This window comes from Mesoplodon bidens, assembly GCF_964165515.1.
Source record: "Mesoplodon bidens genome assembly, chromosome: 1".
In the NCBI taxonomy this organism is placed as follows: domain Eukaryota; kingdom Metazoa; phylum Chordata; class Mammalia; order Artiodactyla; family Ziphiidae; genus Mesoplodon; species Mesoplodon bidens.
In genome coordinates, this window is record NC_138176.1 from 165,285,131 (window position 1) to 165,308,239 (window position 23,109).

The 23,109-nt window shown below is 46.4% G+C and overlaps 1 protein-coding gene across 6 annotated transcripts in view; it reads left to right on the forward strand.

The window, feature by feature from the left end:
• Window positions 1-23,109, forward strand: part of KCNMA1 (potassium calcium-activated channel subfamily M alpha 1) — a 757,357-nt gene that overhangs the window by 318,685 nt on the left and 415,563 nt on the right. The gene's annotated exons all lie outside the window — the stretch shown is intronic.

The following is a 23,109-nucleotide window of genomic DNA, read 5'->3' on the forward strand; positions in this document are numbered from 1 at the left end:
AGAACAGAGTGGAGTGGGAGAATGAGCGCAGGATTCTAAATCAAGACTCAGTTGGGATTTGAGCCCAGGTTGCCTGATGCAGCATCTGTCTGTGGAGCCACTACTTTGTTGCCTCTCAGTAGTACGGCCCTTGCCTCCTCCTTGCCTAGTGACCTTGGCCAAGTTATTTGTACTCTCTGGGCCCCATTTTCCTCATCTGTAAATGGGGAGGACCGGGACCTATTTTATAGGGTTGTTGTGGGGATTACATGAGTTATGTGAGAAAAGTGCCTCTAGGGCCGGTCCCTCACCAGCACTGGGTATATTTGCTGCTGCTATTACCATTAGCATCCTCCACCTCCACCCCTTCCTCCTCCTCCTCTTCCTCATCACTGCTTCAAGAATGTAACTACTTGGGGCTTCCCTGGTGGCGCAGTGGTTGAGAGTCCACCTGCCAATGCAGGGGACACGGGTTCATGCCCCGGTCCGGGAAGATCCCACATGCCACGGAGCGGCTGGGCCCGTGAGCCATGGCCGCTGAGCCTGCGTGTCCAGAGCCTGTGCTCCGCAACGGGAGAGGCCACAGCAGTGAGAGGCCTGCGTACCGTAAAAAAAAAAAAAAATATATATATATATATATATAACTACATAGGTCTTCGAGTAAAATGGAAGGTATGAGTTTGGAACTCAAGTTTCCTAATTTGCTCTGTGACCTTGGGCAGGTCGTTTAAGCTTGGCCTCATCTCTAAAATGGGAATGTTTATTTTTTTCTGCTGGTATTTACTGTCTATCAAGTGCTGACACTGGGCCAGGCCTGGGCATTGCAGCATGGGGCAGGCAGATGTGGTCCCTGCCTTCTCTCTGCCACTTGCTCTGAGCCCAGGGATCGTGGAAGGATTTGGTAAGATCATATGTGAGAAAGCCTATCATGGTTGTTAATCATCATCATTTTACCAGCACAGACGTAAAGCATGTCTCGGAGTTGAACAGTGTTGACCATTCTTGTGTTGATAGACCCATTAGAAAGGAGGAGGCCTTGCCTGGACAGCACTAGATATACTTGCTTCCCAGTAGCCTGACCAACTCCTGTGCCCTCCACCTAGAGGGCTTCCCCTCCGTGTTTTGGGCAGTCATTGGAGGTATTCCTCCTAAAGCTGATTCAGAGGTGAGCCAACGTCTGCCTTTACCAGATCTCATTTGAAGTCTTTATTCTCTGCCTGCGCATGTTCTATCTTGGAGGTTTCTTTGGAGACCAAATTAGTTGCATGAGTGCATTAGGTGACTCTGGAGTCTTTGCATCAAACAGGAGGTTGGAGCTGCAGAGGGGCAAAGGATGCAAAGGTAGTTCCTTTAGGTGGTGTTGGTTGAATTTGCTTTTGAGAAGGTGCTTTAAACATTTATTGCGGGAATTGTACTTGGCCTTGCCCTCAGCCTGCCTATATGCAGATGAGGTCTGCCTGTTGTTTAACTCTGGGCAATTAGAGGAGGGAGGTAATGACATTTCCCCTAATGCCGCATTTGAGGTGCAGCAATCCTGCCAGTCTCTGGGGTCTGCAAGAGCCCAGCTTCTTTTGGGGGAAGGACCATACCTGTCAGGGCTGCCCTGCCCCAGCTCACCCTCCAAAGAGCACCTTTTGAGTTCAAGTTTGGGCTCTGTGCTTTGAGCAGGGATCTGTTCCTTCTGTTAGCCTAGGGCTTTAGTGAGCATATGCTTTGGGCCCAGCCCTCTGCTAGGCAGAGGAGGAGAAAAAATGATGTCATGGGCTCTGCCTTCCAGGAGTTTGCTCTTGCATTGGTGAGGTGAACCAAAGTCACAGAAATAATACCACCATTTACATGAGGTGGAATGTAATTTATGATTTGCGTGGCATAGGCAGAGGAAAGAACCTTGAGAGCTGGGGATATGGGAGGGCTTCGTGGAAGACCTGGTGCTGTAGCTGGACCTGATGGATGGAAATACAAATGGGTGGGCTTTTCTGGGAGAGAATCAGGCAGACCCAGGCAGACCCTGGGTGATTGATTTATCCATAACCATAGCACTTGTAGTGGGTGCTTCACTTCACCAGTGTAGGTGGGCAAACAAAATCATTTCTAGTTTTTAATCTTCTAATTCACTGAAATCTGACTAAGTTTCATCCACATGTTTACTTGGGGGAGTTCCCCCTACTCTGGGTTGGGCAAAGCTGTTGGGTCTCAGAAAGCACCCAGTCCCAGGCTTCTGGACACTAACGTGTGTGCACCTGGTCCTTGCTGAAATGCTTATTGTGACATCCGAGTCCTTTTGGCTTTGGGGCTCTGCTGCATCTGTGTTGCCCACGGAGCATGGGAGTTTGTGGGCAGACAGGAGACTTGTATCAGTGGTACATCCCCCCCAGGGTACCGTGAAGTCACCCCCTCACTGCTGTCTCACTGCACCCGGAGGATGTGACTCTCTTGCTCACCTCCTACTTCTCGTTAGTCTTCTTCTGCCTCTCCCTCTGTTGGGTGGCGCTCCCAAAAGTCCTCTCCACCACCCATCTCTTTTATGAATCCCAATGAACCAGGAGAAGGGCCTTTGTCATCAAACCACCTATATTTTCCCATCTGCAAAAATCTTCTTGTTAAAACCGCTTGCTAGATATGAGCAGCCTACAGGGAGCACGAACATAAATCGGTGTTTCTGGAACTTACCCCACCACACATTTCAGAGCCAGAAGAGCAGGAGTAACATCTTTAAGTAGCTGAGGTCGATCCTGCCCTTTGGGCAAATGTGGATTGCTCGGGCTGTTCTGGATTCAATTGCTGAGTTCTTCAGGGCCCAGGAAGGACCAAGATCAGGCAGCTGGCCACCATCACCTCTGGGTGACTTAAGACAAAGGCAAATATTTCTTTGACCCTTCGCCCCAAAATGTCCTCCCTAAGTCATTTTACCATCACAGCACACATTGGCCTTGCCTGGAAGACCCATTCTCCAGAACCAAGCAAATAAGGAGAGAGTCCTTCTCCAGCTGGCTGTCAGCGTTGCCTGCTCCTGGCCTTAGGCACTGACTGAGGACATCTGAAGGACCAGGGCAGAGAGTGTGTGGAGACCCTGGTACTCGGGGTCCTTCTCTTGTGGAGGTGAAGACAGGAGGTATGACTCACAGTGAGTGGGGGACTTGAGTGGGATCATTTCCAGAGACCTTAGAGTCTCTAAGACATGCTGATTAGCTACTGCTAAGCCATAACAGATGGCAAGATAATATTATTTTTCCAATCACCTGCTAATCACATTCAGTTATTCTCCGATACCTCCCCTAGTTGAGGAAGATGCCTGCAGGGTAAAGATTGTGGCCTCATTCTCTCTCTTTCCTACTTTCTCTTCTGCCATTTTCCCTTCATATATTTCTGGATGATGAGGCAGTCCTGCTCCGTGAGAGGGGAAAATCAGGCAGCTGAGTTGTGATTTGAAGGGCCCATTATGTTCCTGTGGTCCATCAGCATGTCCCATTGATTCCTTAGCACTGGCCTGAAACGTCCAGGTGTGTTGCTCCTTTGGGTCAAGGCATGAAGACATCTGTCAAACTGCCGGCCTTATCTCTGATATGGCAGATAAGAAAGGATGATCACCTAACTAATTTAATATGAAAAGCTAATAATGTGTTAAAGTCAATAGAGCTGAAAATGAGTAGATTGAGTGAATATGATTCTCAATATTATTGCTGATAAAGAAACAGTATAGCTGCATAGTTAAGAGCACAGACCCCAAGTCCATGGGCTCATCGTCTGAATTCACCAGATTGGACAAGTTATTTAGCCTCTTTGTTCCTTAGTTTTTTCATATATAAAATGTGGGTAATATTAGTACTTATATCATAGGGTTGTTAATAGATAATACTTTGGGGTTAACATATATTTAGAACAGTTTCTGGAATAGTAGGTACTACATAAGTATTTGCTAAAATGCTATTGCCCAAGGTTACACAGCTTGTCTTTGAAGACCTGAAATTATAATTGCACTTTCTCGGGACCACATAGATTTTTAGGAGCCAGTCGTTTAAATATAAAGGAATGTGGCCAAGACATTTTGGTGGGGTGGTGTGAACCAAGGAGGGCTGGTGAGGAAGTTTTCTCTGTCAGAGCACATTAGGACACTCAGGGAGCTTTTGAAAACCCCAACTCCCTGTATCAGTTAAATCAGAATCTCTGCGAGTGAGGCCTGCTCCTTAGTGTCTTCAAAATCTCTCTCAGATGATTCTGATGTGCAGCCAGGGTGTCGAACTAGGGGTCTGCAGCTTCATAAGTCTTATAAAAGTTGCCTTGCCACTTTGTTGAAATAGCTTCTATTCCTCAGCCCCAGCTCTTCTGACTCCATAGGCTGGGCGCCAAGAATTGGCATTTCTAGCCAGCTCCCAGGGGGTGCTGGTGCCCCTGGTCTGGAGGCCACACTGAGTGGCAGGTTTAGAGCCTAGTATTGGAGGGCACGTGCCTTCTTTGGCCCACCCTGGAAAGTTGTGGAGGCCCAGTGGCAACATAAGATTTACACTGACATCTCTTTATGGATCCTTCTAGAATGGGGGTTACAGGTGGGGAAGTGGATAGCTGGGTTTGGCAGTAGAAGTTTGTCAGAAGTCCCTGCAGGGAATTCCCCGGCAGTCCAGTGGTTAGAACTCCGTGCTTCCACTGCAGGGCACACGGGTTTGATCCCTGGTCGGGGAACTAAGATCCCGCACGCCCTGCGTGGGGTGCAGCACCCCCCCCAAAAAAAAATAAATAATAAATAAATAAATAAATAAAATCGCAAACTTGTTTAAAAAAAAGAAGTTGTCCCTTCAGTTTAGGAAAGTGACCTCTTTAGATTTCACAATCTAATATGAGACAGTGATTATTAAGCACCTACAGTGAGCTAGGCCCTGAGGGGATAAAAGAAAAACAGGATTTGCCCTGAAGGCGTTTACAAGACACACACCCTTGAAAAGGCAGACAGCTGTCTCACAGCTCAGTGAGAGACAGAGACAGCTCTCTCATCCTATCAGTAATGGTGAGAAGGAACAGCCAATTCTTGTTCCCTCCTCTAACTAACATCATAAATGAACTCATTTAATGTTTGTAGCATAGTGGGTATTATTATTTCATTTTTGAAGCTGAGGCCAGAAATTGACACCAGAGAGGTTAGATAACTTGCCCAAGGCTACACAGCTTCTAAGAATGGGGATTTGAACACAAGATTGATCACAGGACATCATTACTTAAGTGCTTAAGGAACAGTGTAGGCAGGGAGCAGTACAGAGGTGCAAAAACAATTCTCAACCAAGAGCTTCTGCAATTCATTGAAGCACCCTGTTCCCCAGGTCTGGATATGTGGGGTGGGGAGCAAGTTGCTCCACCTTTTGGTGGAAAAGAGGCTTGGAAGTCAGAGGGACCCGGGGCTGAATCCCAGGTCTGCGATGACCTGCCTCCTGGTGACAAGGAAGCTAAATGGGAAACTACTATATAAACGACCCAACCCAACTCCTGGCACACATTGTGCCTTCAATATTTGGTAGCTCTTTTCCACTGGGCCCACTGCGACTCTGCCCCCAGGCCCTGGACTCTGGGATGAGAGGCCACCCTGCCTGGCTTTAATTGGTTTTGATTTGCCCCCGAGCTCCCCCGGCTCTCTGGGACCCTGCTTTCCCGATGGCTTGAAAACACGAAGCCGTTGTGAGATGTTTGCATTATTGTGATTTAAAAGCATCTTGGATGCCTCTTGTAGCTTTTGCATGTTTCTCAGAGAATTAAACATTTAGTGCCCAATCACAGTTTCTAATGCTGGATAGATACACATGGAATTACATGCACACCCCCAGGGGGGTCAATTAAAGTCCCGTGGAAGCCAGCTCACAGTAATTCTTCAGCACAGGGTGGTATATCTGTGGTTGGTGAAATGAGGAATGTTTATAATTTGCTGGAGTGTATCTCTGAAAGGAGAAGATGGAGGGGAAACAAGGTCTGCAATAAAGGGAAAAGCTTGGCGTGGATGCAAGAGGGAAGACAAAATCCCTCAAAAGTGGATCTTGTTTACCTAGAAACAGATCTACTTAAAATGTTCGAAGAAATTTGCTTCTGACGATTATCCTTACCATTATCTCCATTTCTTACGGCATCCAGACAGCATAAAACTTGTCTTGCATTCTCAGCAAAGGTTGGTTTCAAGAATTAGATCATTTGTAAGTCAAAAGATTTCCATGAAATTCAAAATAGTTTAATATCCAGGTATCTCAGCTTAGCTGGCTAGGAAGAAGAAGGGGTCTTTTTCTTTCTTCTTTTTTTTAAAGTAGGTTTCCTCATTTCCCAGCTTAAATTTGCCTTCAAGGTCTTAACCTCATCTCAAAGTGAAAGACGCCCTGAGGAAGAAGCTGTCTTTTTTTTGGAGTGTTCTGTGACCTAAGTTAGTGAGGGCTGCCATTCTCCTGGAATTTGGGAGGAGGCTGCCAGCTATTGTTAACTGCCAGGCTGGGTGGGGGGAATCAGACATCAGATGGTGATGAGATGGACTAGAGTCATAGTTCTTAATCCTGGCTGCATCCTGTTCCAATCCTCTGGGAGCTTTTGAAAATCCTGATGCCCAGACTCCACTCCCACTAATTAGAACCTCTGCGGTGGTCCAGCTACCGAGGATGCCAGGGAGCAGTCAGGGCTAAGAACCACTGGATGGCATGCTCCTCTTGCAAGGCTCCTAGAGGTTTGGGTTTGAGAGCACTGGAAGGGGTTTGGAGGAGCTGAGGAAGGAAGGAGAAAGATGCTGGCTGGGTGACACCTGTTCCTCCAGGGGAGCTGGACTAAGCTGCAAAATTCCCCAAGAAGAAGGGAGTCTTGAGCATTGCATCTGTTGCTATGCGTGAAATGGTCATTAAAATATTCCCTTCCGGGAATTCCCTGGTGGTCCAGTGGTTAGGACCGGCGCTTTCACTGCTGGGACCCGGGTTCAACCCCAGGTCTGGGAACTAAGATTCCCCAAGCTGCAGCGTGGCCAAAGTAATAATAATAATAAGAATAATAATAATAATAGAATAAAATATTTCCTTCTTAAATTTCCTTGATTCTAAAATATAACACTTAGTAAGATGCACCACTGATTTAATAACTGCTTTTTTTGGACGAAAGGGATAGGAAAAAATGCCATATTAAATATGTATTAAAATATGCATTGATGGTAAGATAAATCTCTACTTCACAGTCATTCTGTGTTGGAAAATGTGACTCTTGGAATTGATCTAATAACGTAATTAGACAGTGATTCAAATACACGTGCTCATTTAATCCTCACGACAATCCTTCTAAATAAGTGCTACCGTCTTCCTGTTTTATGGGGTAGGGAGTTAAGGAACAGAGAGGTTAAATAATCTGATCCAACTCACAGAATGGGTCAGTGATGGAACTGGGATTTGAATTGAATTTTGGTTTTCAGAAGTAGCACAGAAAATGTAGTGAGAGCCAAGGCTGCACTTTCTCAGGTTTCTCTCCTTCTTCAGAGGCCAGGGAGATGGCTTTCCCTTAATGAGGCAGGACTGTACTATACAGTTGCTCCTGTTGTGCGCTGCACAAGGATACGTGGCTGAGGAAATGAGTGGGTGTGAAAATCCGGTTTGAGTCCCTCACCAGGCACTGGGCTCAAAGGGTTTGTTTCTTCTAATTCCACAGGGGCTCAGTGTGAGCTGGTGAAGACTTGTCCTAGGAGAGGAGTCGGTGGGAGTGAGCGGGGCCTCTGCCCCCGTTCCCGGCGGCTCTTTCACCTCTGTGCGCAGCTTCGTGAAGAATCAGTGTAGTGGACCTGTTTGATGGAGGAGGATGAGGGAGAAGGAATTTGAGGTGCTTCTAGCTCTGGGGTGTTTGCTGCTGTGCTGTCAGGAGAAAGTCTGTGCTTTCCCTGGCAGTTTGCTCCAACAAGCGTGGTGGAAATGCGGGAGGGTGGCGGGCTGACTGGGAACCAACAGCCCTGAGTTCCCGACCCCAGGCCCTCTGGCGCAGATTTCGCTTGACGGGAAGGCAGACAGCATCCTTGACGGGAAGGCAGACTGCATCTGTTAGGAGCTGCATTCCAGAGCAACCCGGGTAATGGAAAGTACAAAAACAACTTAAACTCGTTTTCGAAGCTTGATGGGTTCCACCGGCTTCTCAGGAAGCATCCATTTGGACCCAGAACGTGAAGTAACATTTTGCGGCTCACTGGAGGAGGGCCAGTGGGTTACACAGCTCCAGGCATGGGCTAGATGGGAAATCCAGACACTAGCCTGGTGAGGGAGGTCTTTTTGCTGCTCATTTGGGCTGGTAAAGCAGCAGCTCCTTAAGACCCTCGCTGGAAGCCTTAAAATGTTGCTCTGTGGGGAGAATGTCAGATTGGGGGGAATGTTTAAGCAACACATGCAGCTGGCATTACAGTGATGTTTAAATGAGGGATGTGGGTGGCAGCAGAAAGTGGGGTGGGTAGGGGGTTGGAGGGTGTGGTCCCTATCACTTTCCCCAAAGCACACAATCTAAATGATCACAGTCTGCAAATGAATGTTAAAAAAAAAGCCCCCAAGATCCCCTGTGCAGTAAGCCTGCGTGACCGTAGAGCCAGCTGGAGAGCAGTTGTATGTGGGGAAAGAGCTACAACAACAACAAAATCGGTTATTCCAAAGACTGCCTTATTACTCCTTAAACAGGGAGGCCCATCTGATGCTCTGGGGTACAGATTCCTTGGGTGCCTGGAGGGTGGGTGTCGAGGGTCATCCCTGCCCAGCTGCCCACGGGGAAGATCTCCTACGGACTGTCCTCCCTGCCTCCCACACAGTGGGAGCCCGGAGTGGCTGTGGGTTTGGTGGCCATCACTCCAGTGGGCACTGGAAAGGGCACCCCTGGATGCTGAGGCCCCTTCCTCTCTAGACTTGCTGAACATCAGGCAGAGAGTGGCAGGGAGCCTTAAGTGAGGGGACCTTTGGTAGGTCATCGGATTCAGTAGGGCCTGAACTTAGCTGGCTGTTAGAATCAGCTGAGGATTTTTTTCAGTAGAGTTACACTCCTCTTCCTCATTACAGGATGTTTTGTGGAGCCTAAACTTCCATTTTTAATACGCTTCTTGGTTATTATTTTTTTATTATTTTTGTTTAGGCTTGCAGCATTTCTTCTTCTTTTTAAAAATATTTATTTATTTATTTATTTATTTATTTGGTTGCACTGGGTCTTAGTTGCGGCTCGCCTGCTCCTTAGTTGCGGCATGTAGACTCTTAGTTGTGGCATGTGGACTCTTAGTTGCGGCATGTGGACTCTTAGTTGTGGCATGTGAACTCTTAGTTGCAGCATGCATGTGGGATCTAGCTCCCTGACCAGAGACTGAACCCGGGCCCCCTGCATTGGGAGCTCGGAGTCTTATCCCCTGTGCCACCAGGGAAGTCCCGCTTCTTGGTTATTTCTGATGGTTCGGGTGGCCCCTCTGAGAACTCCTTCCTCCTGACTCAGGTGTTTGAGGCCCCTTAGTTTTCCTTGTTGACAAGCTTTCTCTGGTTTGCAGAGCACACTAGTTTATAGTCATTTTTTTGTTGAATTCTTCTGAGACAATTCATGAAGCTGGTTTGGATGCACAATTAGAGGTTGCTAGGTTTTTTTGTTTGTTTGTTTGTTTGTTTTGACAACTTCAAGGGCCTGTCTTGTGGGGAAATGGTAAGCTGAAGGCCTTTGGGATGGATGCCAGTTGCTGCCCTGAGGGTTAGTCAGCATCACGTGGTGTCGCTACTGGGACCACTGTGTGCATTCATTTGGGGGCCAATTAATGCATAGCTCTCTTCATTTGGGTTTCCCTTTTGGAGTCCAGGCAGGAGAAATTAACAAAGAGAGGAAGTTCATCTTCCTTTTTCCACACCTGTGATGTTCAGGTCCTGGCAATAAAGAGGCTGAGGAATGGGAGAGCATATATAACCTGGCTGAACAAGCAAGTGGGTTTTATTTTTTTTCTCCCCTTCCTCTCATAGGTAAAGGCTGTCTGGTTTTGTACCATCTGTCTTAGAGCACAGCCAAATTAATTATGTGTGTATTTAGAGCTTTACTAGTCTTGCCACCGGACACGTGCGCAGTGCCTTACAGTTTACAAAGTGGGTTCACGTACTAATCTCCTTGGACTTGATGAGATGATGATTCAATGGGTTGTAAATCACCAGAGCAGCACCATGCACCGCACATGGCAACCATGGAGCTTGGGTGAAGCTGTCACTTGAATGAAAGAAAATGATAAAGGCTTGTGTTCCCCAAGCAGAGGAAAAACAAATAGCTCTAACATTTCCATTGAGGTTCTTGCTATTATAATATATCTTTTAGCTCTTTAATAATCTCGTGTTTAAGATACCTAAGAATTTTGGCAACAGCATCCTATAGATGAAATGAGGATTGAGACAAGTGATTGGGCTCCACGTTGCATTATGTTGGATATGGTAGAGCCACCTGTTTTGGCTCTATTCTTGGGACAAGAGACAGTGGGAGTCTGTGTTGGGTTTTGTGGTCCTCTGGAAGCCAGAAGGCTGTGATTATAAACTCTGCCTCCCACCGTCTCCTCTGTATCTTGCCAAAGCCTTCATCGCAGAGACTAGGTCCTTAGTCGCATAGTTGGGGGTGGTCTTAACTTCTGGAACAACGAACAGGTCTACATCCTCTTTAGATGTCTTGCGTGCAGTCAGGTGAATGGTTCAAAGGCAGAGGGAAGTTCAGGTTCACAGTTGGCTTCTCCAGAACCCCTGAAGGAGCTCTGTTTCTCTCCATATGAGCCCCCAAGACATTCCTCTTACGTTTTATAACCCCCATTAAGCAGGTTGGCATGTAGGACCTCTCATCTGTTTCCTTCCTATCTCCAAATCACCTGCTTGACAAATGGGATTGACACATGCTAGGGTAGAGGTACCATCCTGTTAAGAGAGTAGCAGTTAGGCCTGGTGGATGCTGAGTTCACCCCAGTGGGGGGCTGGGGATGGCGGCTATATCAGGCTGACTAAGGGAGATGTTTGTCATTCGTCGGACTTTATTGTAACTGAAAGTTATGGAAAAGTTGCCATGTCTCCAGCAGAAAGATCAGTCAGGGCTGACGAGCCGCCACTTGGGGTAAGCCTGTCTGACTGTCCCCCTTCTGACACATCAATTAGACCATTTTAAAGGTATACTTCTGTATTCGTTTCCAATTGCTGCTCTAACAAATTACCGCAAACTTAGTGCCTTAAAACAACACGAACTTATTATCTCACTGTGCTGGAAGTTTGAAGTCTAGAATCAGTCTCACTGGGTTAGAAGCAAGGTGCTGGCAGGGCTGGAGGCTCCGGAGAATACATTTCCTTGCCTTTTTCAGCTTCTAGAGGCCGCCAGCATTTCTTGACTCATGGCTTCTTCCTCACACGCCTCTGACCTCTGCTCCTGTTGTCACATCTCCTTCTCTGAGTCTGAGCCTCCTGTTTCCCTTTTGTAAGAACCCTGTGATTATATTCAGTGCCCACCTGGATAATCCAGGATCATCTCCCCCATCTTAAGAGCCTTAACTTAATCACACCAGAAAAAGTCCTTTTGGTCATGTAAGGTGACATTCACAGGTTCTGGGGATTAAGATGTGGACATCTTTGGGGGACTGTTATCCTGTCTACCCCAACTTCCAGTCAGTGATTTCTCTGTTTTATTCACCAAAGCCTCAGGGAACACTGCATTTGCTCTTTTAAAAACTTATTTTTAAGAGATAAAATGTACTTGCAGAAAAACCAAAAAAACCCAAAAACCTATTTTAAAATGTGTCTTCACTCCTGGTTTGTAGTGCTCCATTTCCCCATTTCTTCTTCCCAGAGGTGAAAACTGTGTTCATTATCATTTTCTAGTGTATCCTTCTGGTATGCACATATATGTATGTGCATACATATATGCACATACATACATGTGCATATATGTATAATTCCCATTTTTAAAAAACAATGATAGCTCATTTTCATACTGCTATATTTCTTAATGATCTGTTCATAGCAGGATTTTGTACCTACCCTTTTTAACAGCTACATAGTTTTCCATTGCATTGATGTATCAGAATATATGCAACCAGCCAGCCCCTTGTTCAGAGACCTTATGGTTGTTTCTAATCTTTTGCTGTAACAAACAATGTTATAGCAAGTGCCTTCTTACTTTTTTTTTTTTTTCACGCATGTGCCAGTTTATCTATGGAGTAATCTCCTACAAGTGGCATCGTCGGATGCCAGGTTATGTGCATCTTAAACCTAGATAGTTATTGCCACACTGCCTTCCAAGAGGAATATATCAACATGTACTTGGAGACTGTGGCCCCTGGGTGTGGCCAAATGGCAAGCTCAGCAGGGCCCTGCTGTGTCCGTTCCTGATCACCCCTGGGACACCTCATTGTAGACTTAATTCTGACCATGTCCACCCTCACTCTGCAGGGGTTCAGTCCAGGATTTACAAGTCACCCCCCGCTGGGTCAATCACTGCAGACCTGGACCCAGAGTTGCAACCAGGAGGAACATGGACGTTCAAAAGTATATTCACGAAGAATCCTGTTCCAAGATACTATGTCAAATGCTGGGGACATGACACTGTCTCCTTGAAAACCACCAATTGCTTTTGTCTCTCCAGATTGCTAGAGCCAGACAGTGTTGAGACTTTGACTTGAGGACCAGAGTGGTGGGCCCTTCTGGAAGGAACAGACCTGGAAGAGGCACTGCATGTGCCAGAGATTGCAGCCCCGCTGGGGCCAGCGTGCTTGGATGTGACACAGCTATTATTTGTGAAAGAGATTTGATGCTTCATTAGAGAAAAACCGTGTACAGAAACCCGGCAGAGATTTCTTAATGGCATTCTGATTAAAGGAGCAAACAACCTAAATGCCAGATTAGTAGCATTCCGGGAAAGAAGGCGCGATGGGGACCGCGTTTCTCTTTCCTCCTTTCCCGCAGCCTTGTTTGGAGCATACATTTGCCACTTTGAGGAAATGAGAAAAAGGCCGGCTGATGTAGCAGAGAAAGAACTGGGAAGCAGAACAAAGCACTGCTAGTCCAAGGGGGCAGGTGAGAGAGTCTGACTCCCAGAGTCTGGACAGTGCGGTGGACCACCTCGGCATGCAGGGGTATGCTGGTGTGCACCTGTCTTTCCACCAGGAACCTTCCAAAATGGTTGACGGGGTGGGGTGAGGGGCGGCCGTCAGGACCTTTGAGTGACAGGCTGTCGTGCACACAGGTGTTTACCTCTCCTCTCCTTTGACCTCAGAACACGCTGGAGCTGTTATCAAGGGGACCAAAACCCATTTCAGGAGCGGTGGTTGTCCCCTCTGTCCTCCTTTGTGCAAGTTGATTACGGCGATGGTTAGCTGTCTTTTGGAAGGGGTAATATATCTGGATAGGGAAGCAACTTGGGGGAGGGGGATTTGAGAAGCTCTCAATGGGCAATAAGGGACATTCTCTAATACCTTGGCCAAAGCGATTGTGGCTCTTTGAACACACCAAGCTAGTGGTTGCCTCCCGACCTTTGTCATGCTGTCTCCTCTGCCTGAGTGCTCTTCCCCTGGTCTTTCATAGATAGATTCCACCGTGTTGTCCAGATCTTGGGGAGATGTCCCCTTGCCATCTGATATAGCCTGTGCCCCTGACTCTTGCCACTTTGCTCTTGATTTCCTTCATAACCCTTAACACAGCCAGGAGCTACTATTTATTTGTCAATTTGATTGTTTTCCTGCCCTTTGGGTTTCTCCCCACTGGAATGTAAGTTCTAAGAGGGCAGGGATCTGGTTAGTCATCTTCAATGCCCGTAGGGGTCAGAGTCCAGTCAGGAAAACAGGGTGGATCGAGAGAGGGAATTTACTGTGGGGAACTAGGTACCTGGGTTTAGGAAGAGCAGAAAGGTCAACTAGGCCACCACAGGACCACCCAGAGGTTAGGAAGGGAAGAGAACCTAGGCCTGGAGGGACCAAGGATGGAGATGGTGATTCCACTTCACTGCTGGAGGCACCACCCGATGGAAAGGGAGAGGGAGAGGAAGGCAGCAGCAGAACAAGCCCTCGCCAGCTTCTCCTTCCCTCGGCCCTCTGGCGCCCCTCGTGCTCCCATCGGCGGAAGCCAGCTGTGAACCAGTTGTCAAGGCTGCCACCACGGAAACATATAGTCTGTGGAGGTTACCACTGTCACCAAAAAACACGGCAGGGGAAAGATGGGGAATCGATCTGAGAACGCACATGACTGGCACCTTGCTCCATCCCCAGCATCTCTGGAGTCCTTGGCACGTAAGAGGTCCTCAGTAAGTTGCTGTTGAATGGATGAATGAATGGCGTACACCTGTCCACACATATCACTACTGATGTCAGTTCTAATCAGGCGGATCCCTGTTAGAAAGCCAGACCTGAGAGGGAGCAGCTCTGAGGCCTCGGCCTGATGGGTTCTGATCCTGGTGTGTCTTCTCTCTCCGCTGCCCTAGTCCCGGGGTGGGGGAGGGAAAAGGATTCTTATTTCTGAAAATAACTTTCTTTCCTGAGTCCTTTAATCCGAGCCCGCTGATTCTTTTATATGTGCAGAGTTATGTTACTTGAGGAATTCCTTTGAAGACAGTTTTAAACTTTCATTCCTTCGTTCAGTTCTAAAATTTGTAACATTTGGGACCCTTCCCAGAGTCCTGGATTTATACATGGCCTCAGGGTGTTAAGGGACCAGAGCTAAATCCCACATTCCCTATGATCTCTGTCTGGTGACCTTGGGGAATTGATTCAATTAGATGCATAGGAGCATCTATTTGTCTGTAGGGTGGAATGCCTTGGAGGGAACATGAAATAATGAAAGAAACACTCCAAGTAGAGTACTAGCACACATGAGGCTTGATAATGTTGGTTCCTTTCCCATTCCTGCCCCCCCCAAAAAAAACTGGGAGGTGGCCCAGGTGTCCCCTATTCCAGGTCCCACCCATGGCTCGTCCCAGCTTCTGTCTTGATTTTCAGTTTTCCTCCTGCTGACTATCCTCCATGGAAGAATTTGGTTGGGGCAAACGCAGTGGTTGGCCACTTATTAATATATCTCCTTGTCGTTGTGACACTTTGTCCTGCTAAAGGAATGACTGTACGTTTTCCATGAATTTGTCTTTAAGGGTTTTCTGCCTTTAAAAAAAATTGTAGTCTGCCTGAACTGATTTATGTGGGTAATTTATGGAGTGCGTGTGTTTCCTTTTTCTTTGTTTCCTCTTTTGCTCTTTATTTTTGCTGAGGTGGTACCTTTTGCTGCCTTATCCTCAGAGTTTTGCTCAAGGATTAAATTTTGAGCTACAACAGTTTTTCCCATTTAAATGTTAGGGTTGACTGGTGCTCCCTCAGTACCTTTTATTATTGGAAATCTCTGCAGGTTCAAGTCCAGAGACTTTTAGTTAAGCCTCTAATACAACAATGATGCCCACCTGTAATGAAGACATTTCTGGAAGTTACTTCGATTGTCTTGCAGACTGGAAGGTGACAGCCTGTGGGAGCTGGCACTAAATTCATGGGAAAGAAATGCACAGGAAGCTGTAGTTTGGGAGGAAAGTGGTGTAGGGCGTATGTGTTTAACTTCCCAAGATTTCTGTCTGAATCGCTAATACGACGCTAGGTGAAGGGCGTATTTTAAAAATGCTGTACGTCTGGTGAACATCCTGTGTGTCCACTCTCCTGATCATCGTGCCACAGCCAGTCCTAGTCAGCCTCATGAGACACTGCTGAAAAATACGCTGCAGCTTTCCAAACCTCTCCCCTATCAATTCACAGGACGGGGCTTAGTCAAGCTTGTGATGACACAGACACTTACAGGCTTTGAAGAGTACTGGTTAAGTCTTTTTGTCCCCTGCTCTTCAGAAGCAGAGTCATTGTGTTTTTCTTTGTGAGAGGCACCATCAGGGCTGTCAGAAAGTGGAATTTCCCACAAGACTAGAATTTCATCAGGTTTCATTCATGACCTTAGTACTTTCAGTTTTAAGGGACAAACTTCACCTATTTTGAGTGTTAAAGGAAAACAGCTAACTCCCAATTACGGGTCTGTGCCCTTAAGTAATTGTGAAATAGCATTTAAGGTCACGAAGAAATAATTCTCCCTCAGGTGCCCCTTTCCACACATGAAGGAAGTGAAGTTCTAAGGGCAGCGGTCCTGGGCTGCAGGAGTTGGGGGCACCCAGGCCCTCAGACCCTCATCTAATGGGAGGTTGTAAAGCCTAATTTGACTTCTTTCTCCAAGCACTCTCTTTCCTATTACATCTTCCATGTCCTTTTTATTTTAAAAGCACTTTAATATGTTATTTCCTTTAATCTCTCCTGCAACTATATCTATTTAAAGTTATGATGAGATAATCAGTAGTATTCTAAATAGGACTCAATTTAGAAAAAAAATATGAAGAAAAGTCATCTTCTGGGAGAAAACCTATTTATGGGCCTTTTACACATTTTTATTTTTTATATTAGAGTAAAATGGACCCCCCCCAACTCCTGTGTATAGTTCTACGAATTTTAACACATGCATAGCTGCATGTAATGACCGGCATAATCAGAATGCAGAACTGTTCCTTTATCCCATAAAGCTCCTGCCTTCCACTCATAGCCCCTGGCAAAACCACTGGTCCGTTTTCCATCACTGTAATTTTATCTTTTTGAGAATGTCACATGAGTAGAATCCTCAGTATGTGACCTTTTGAGGTTGCCTTGTCTTATGGGCCTCTTTTGATTGAAGTAGACACTCATCCTTTGGGGTCATCTGTATCATTATTTTACTCCTTTCGTCTAAGCTTGGAAGCATTTGAGGGGTTCCGTACAGGAGCACTTACTCAGGAATTGGTGGTAGAGGTTGACGGGCAGCTCTGAGACCTTCACTTCTGTCCCAGACACTGACACCTAGTGGGCCCTTGGTAACTTCCGGCTGCTGTCCGTTCGTCTTATGTAAGTCAGGTGTAGGCTATGTGCCTGGAGGAAGGCTGGCTGGAATTCCAGGTGCCTGCTGGTAATTAGAATATTATGCCCTCAGCCAAGTGTGCTGGAGGCATGGGGCTGCTCAAACACAGCCCACACGCTCTTTGTGGTGGCAGCAGGAACCACATGAATGCCCTAGGGAGCCCCATGCCTCTGGGGCCGGGCTCTGCCAGGAGAGTCGGGCTGTCTGCATGGGGGGCAAGAGGCTGCTCGGTTCAAGGCAGAGAAGGCCCTGCTCCAGTGTGGATGCCTGCCAAGGAGGTGATTGGGAGACTTGGTTTGGTGATCTCGATCTGACACAGCCAGCAGGAGACACCCCAGGAGCCGGAGGAGATAAGCCTGTTAAGATCCTCCCAGCTGTTTCACGCCCAGGATTGTCACTGCGGAGAGGCAGGGCTTTGGTCCTTCCAGAAGGGAAGCGAGCACGTTGGCAGCGTGCTTTCTCAGAGCCCCAAGGAATCATGTCTTTAGCCTGCATGGAACCAGCCGTGTTGTCTGGTCAGCAGATACCTGTCAATCTGTCTTCTAGTTTAGCCAGCGGGTTGTGTTCACTTTTGTGACACAAGCCTCAGGTTGTGTTATGTGATCCCATCTCTTGGTCTCAAAACAAAACAAAACAAAAAAACACCCATGTTGAAATGGGGGCGAGAATAGCCTTTTAGTTTAAGCCTCAGATCTCCTGTAATCAACAATCTGTCAGTCAACTGGCTATAACTGATAGCTGCTATTAACCATTACTGAGAGGCATACAGTGGAGTCGTTAAGAGCAGGCCTCCGGAGCCAGACCACATGGGTTCCAAGTCCCACCTTGGCCTCTGGCTGGCTGGGTGACCCTCAGGCAAGTTGCCGACCTTTCTGAGCCATGGTTTCCCCATTTGTAAAATGGGGATGGTAATAGTGCCTCCTTCGCTAGTCAGTACATGTAAAGCAACTAACAAATACCAGCCTTTCATTAGAAGTTAATCTTGAGGACTCTGTATCTGGACTCTTCACCAGGGTGTTGCCATGTTCAGATTGAAAACGGCTCATGAGTCTAATAGTCTCACTCTTCAGAGAAGAAAGCTGAGGTCTACGAAGGCTGAGTGATGTGTCCAGGGGCAGAGCCAGGGCTAGAGACATCCCTTGGCTCTGAATCCCTTTCTTCACAATGCAAAACAGAAAGCTGATGATCTGTGTAAATTGGGCACTTCGTTAACTGGAACTCTCTATTAACTTGGCCTCTCATGCCTTGTTAAGACAAGAGTAATTAATTTTTAGATCGACAAACCCAAGTCACTGGAGAAAGCTGTCACTCCGGTCGAGTTTTCACATTAAGCATATTTTTACGGGGCTTATTCATCTGCATAAAGACCGCCATATATGGTATGTGGAGGAGTTCACGGTGAACGGGAATGTTTGCTAAGCAAGAACTTTTTGTTCGCTGACCAGGAGAGGTAACAGAGTTTATTGCCACTTGATCCCCTCGGCCAGCCCATCTGGGTGAACTTGTTTCTCCCTGTTTCCATCAAATTGTTCCAGTGACTAACAACCTGGTTTAGTGTTGACAAGTTTCTTAATAGAGGAGCTCAAGATAAGGCCGTGTAAGTCCCTTTGCCCTGAGAGTTTGCTGCCTGCCTGTTGAGTGATCAGGGACCTGTCAGCCTTCTGAGCTGACGTGTGAGGGCCTGGTAGTGGGGAAAAGTACTTGGTGTGCTTTCAGCTTGTACACGTGTCCCCGTGCTCAGCACTCAGCCTGCCACCCCCTTCCAGGGAACCTCTCTCTCTCCTTGCAGGCGATACTCACGCCCGCTTCCATCTAAAAAATAAATGCCTTTGACTTAGAAATACGTTTTCTTAGATGCACAGAAGGTGTTTAGAGTTTTGGGTTTTGGGTCTTGCTCAGTCCACAAATCAGATCATTCCCATTGTCCATCTGAATGATCTATAGTCAAATTTAGAATCCCAGACTGGGATTTCCTGTCGCTGATGGAGTTTCCAGATGATGTGGCATCATCTACCATTGCTAAAGCGAATGTGACAGACAGGAGAGGAGGAACTAACGTGGATTCAGAGCCTCTCCATGCACGTATAGAGTCTGTGCTTTCCCGGGGCAGGCTCCGTGAATGCAAGGATTGTTTGTCGGGTGCTTCTGAATTATCTGTGTAATACGTTCCAACAAAGCAGAAGTTGATTGTATGCACAGCAAAGGGACTCCCTCCACGTGTATGTCTTTTCTTTTTCATTCATCTTACTAGAGTGTTGCAAACCCTGAAGCGTGAATTAACTGGGTCTGTGGCTGAATGAGTTGAGATTTGCTGAGCCAGGCCTATTCAGGAAACCGTCCTCTATTCCCTTGCTGTTTACGGTGTACAGACACCATTCCTAAGTGAATGTGGCATTTGTATTGGATGAAAGCCATAGCTCAGGATGAAACGTGATTACATGTCTACTTTAATCCTTAACAGGCAATGCTTTCCACTTAGGGTGTTTTAAAGGACATATGTACTGGTGGACTCACACGATATTTGGGTCAAAGGCATTTGTAGACAGATGGAAAGTAGGAACCATCAGCTTAGAAATCTAACCTCAGGAGAGATGGGAGTCTGACTGAGGATGCATAAAATTTAAGTAGCCCACCCCTCATACATACATATGTGTGTGTGTGTGTGTGTGTGTGTGTGTATATGTATATGCACACCATCTCTAGCCAAATTTACATAGACTTACTGATAATCTAATAACGTTGCTGTTTGCCAGGGGAATTCACAGGTCTATAAATTTCATGAATTCTAATGTCTCACTCTGCAGTTTTAGAAATGAATGGGCTACAGTTAATTGGGAGCCTTCCTTCCAAGGGAGTATTGGAATCAGTCTTAGCTGCCATGCAACACTGCTTGTTTATCCATAAGACCCCCACAAGTTGCAACAGAAGTCACTCTAGATGACACTGTGAGAGATGAGTGTTACCAGGATTTTAGATGACGTGTCGTCCCAGCATCAGGTGTTATAGACTCAGTGGTGAGAGGGTTATGTTTCCTTTTACGTTCTGTTTACCACCAGCTTGGTTCTGTCATATTGTTAATGCCTCTCTCAATTGTAGTAATCAGCCTCAAGCTCTGAGTCTTTGCTGGGGTAGCAGTATCAAGGTAGAATCTGGATGATCTGGGTTTTCTTTTTTGCTGTATATTTACGGTTCCTTTCTAGTTATGGCAAGCGAGACGAGCTTTCCATTCCTGACAGTAATATAAAGTTCCATTTGAGAAACAAATTTTGAAAGATGCAGTTTCTAGAGAAACATTGGGACTTCCCTGGTGGCACAGTGGTTAAGAATCGCCTGCCAGTGCAGGGGACAAGAGTTCAAGCCCTGGTCCAGGCAGATCCCACGTGCTGCGGAGCAGCTAAGCCCACGCTCCACAACTACTGCGCCTGTACTCTAGAGCCCGCGAGCCACAACTACTGAAGCCCATGCGTCTAGAGCCCATGCTCCTCAACAAGAGAAGCCACTGCAATGAGAAGTACACGCACCGCAAGGAAGAGTAGCCCCCGCTCGCTGCAACTAGAGAAAGCCAACGTGCAGCAAGGAAGACCCAGTGCAGCCAAAGCTGAATAAATAAGTAAATAAATTTATTAAAAAAGAGAGAAACATTGCTAAGTAATTGTGCAGGTGGAACCCGGTTATAACATGTTGTCTGTTGGGATAGGATGTGAGTGATGGAGGTTAGGAGACTCTGCCATCGAAGATGATGAGTTCTCTGATTTTGGGGGGTGGGGAGGACAGTGGGGATGGGCTCCTCTCCCACCTTGTAAATACTGCCACCCTTTCCAGCAGAGAAACGCTGATTGCTAACCTTTAGAGGCTAAGCAAGTACCTTTCCTACATGTCATCTGATCATCCAAACAACCCCATGAGGTGTGTATTACTACGATCCCTTTGTTTCAAAGACGTGGAAGCTGGTGCTTACCGGTGGTGGCTGACTTTTCCAAAGACACTTGACTGGGAAGGAGCAGAACTAGCATTCGAACACAGGCAATTGGATTCCACATCCTCGTGCTTCACCCTTATGCCACATCCCATCTCACACCTAATAGCACCCCAGGCAAATGACCAGGGAAACGGAATAAGAGAAAACTCTAGGCATTCCAGTTTACTACCTGTTGGCAAATTGAGTTTATAGTGAGGAAAACGGAAAACACATTTAAAAAAGAAGAGAGAGAGAGAAAATACCAACCTAAAATTAAGCAGTTGAAACCTGTATGTAATCCCCATGTGACATCTTAATTTTCACCTCCATTTCACTGTCCCTTCCCCGTTTCCCTCATGCCGATGACTGTTAAAGATCGATGGATGTTCTTGAAATTGCTGCTTTGCTCATTAACAGTTAGATTTGATTATTCTTTCTCTCAAGTCTGGACCACCAAAGCCTTTGGATTTGAAATGCTTGGCTTGGCTATCTGCTAGTATTTATACATTGACGCGAAGGTTTTTTAAACTTTAAAGGAGGGATCCTTTTGTAACTTTGCTTGATTGAGAGTCTGTCAGCCGTATTCTTACATATTTAGAATGGCCATTATAGGATAATATATGCTGTCTATAAATATACAGGATGTTCAGCTCAGCTGAGTGCGTTTACTCTTTTTTTTTTAAATAAGTTTTGTGAGTAAATTTCAAGACCATCAGGATATTACTTAATGTTGGTAGATTTTATTAAACCTCCAAGAACATAATTAACTCATTTTACAAATTGTTAATGCTTATAGAAACGCACGATAAATGAGACCACTTAAAACCATTTCATAAGAAAACAGGAAAAGGCAGCTTGTTAATGCTGGTCCCATTCTCTGATATTGTGAGAAATGAATGTTTATCACTAGCTGCTGTAACCTTCATTTGAGAATTCTTTAAAAGGCAGTTACATACATTTACAGAGAAATAACACTGCAGTTTAGTTCAGCGTTTTTAGCTTAACAGTCTCCCCTGAAAGGATCACAAAACCATGCCTCATCAGTCAAAGATATGTTTGAGTTGGTTCTGCTCCATTTTTAACTTTTTAATATGCCTGTATCACAACGTTGCCCATTTTGAGAAATACAGAAAAGTATCGATGGTCAATCTCAACTTCTTCTCAGTTGCATTTTACTCTGGTCTCCAAGAAGCCTGCAGGATTTTGGTCTGGGTACTTTAGTTCTAGTTGCTTACTATGGGGGTGTATTTGCAGCTAAGAGTTTTAAAGTGTACCCCTAGTCACCTCTCCCAAGCCATCAGGACGCGTCCTCCTCTTCCCAAACCCCGCCTTTCACCCCTCCCCTCAGCACTTGGGCTCTGTCGTGTTGGCTTCGTCCCATTCTCCAAGGTTTCATACTTCCTCGTCACTGGGCTTTCTTTGCACATGCTCTTCCCTCTGTTTAGAGGATTCTTTCTCCTCTCATCTCCCCCTCGAATGCACATCTTTCACCTGGAGAGCACCTACGTCTCCTGCAGATGTCAACTCACGTGCAGCTTTCTCAGGAAACTTCCCTTCACCCTGTTCCTTTGTTAGCGGCTCTCCTAGGATTGTGCACTTTCACGCTCTTATCTCCGTTTGGGTTCACTCATTCCTTGAGGGTGACTGGGGGATGAGTGTCTACCTCCCTCAATAAATTACATTCCCTGAGGGCAGCTGCAGTCTAGCTTTTGCTACAGTTTTAACCCTTCTCAGCATCTAATTTTGTGCCCAACACATAATAAGCACTCAATTAAGTATTTGTGGAATATGTAAGTGGATAGGAGTGTTGGCCAACCTCTGCCCTCGGTGTCAGGGAATCCAGCTCTCCATCACCCTCCTTCCATTCTCACTGGCGTGGCCTCTGATTTTGATCTAACGTGGCAGGTATGTGAAGGGACCAGAGAATTCCTGGCATTTGCTGGAATTTAATAAGAACTCGACAGGGAGAGTGTCCGTCCCTGTCAGTCTGTACACCATGTGTCACTGTCCTGATCCTTGCTAGTTGGGGGACCACTCAGGTTTCTGCCAGGGCAGCAGGACCTCCAGGCCGCAGTGGACTGGCTGATCAGGAAATGAAACCCCGCCTCTTGTACCTTCTTCCTCAAGCCAGGCTGTGGTGGTTTTAAGTTCTGTCTAGATAGCTTGGAGATTGCCAGGAGAGGAAATAAAGTCTTATTGAAATTATTGATAAAGAACGAAGAAGATGCAACTGAAGAAAGGAAATGGACATTTATAAGCTACTCACTGCGTTGCAGGCGCCGT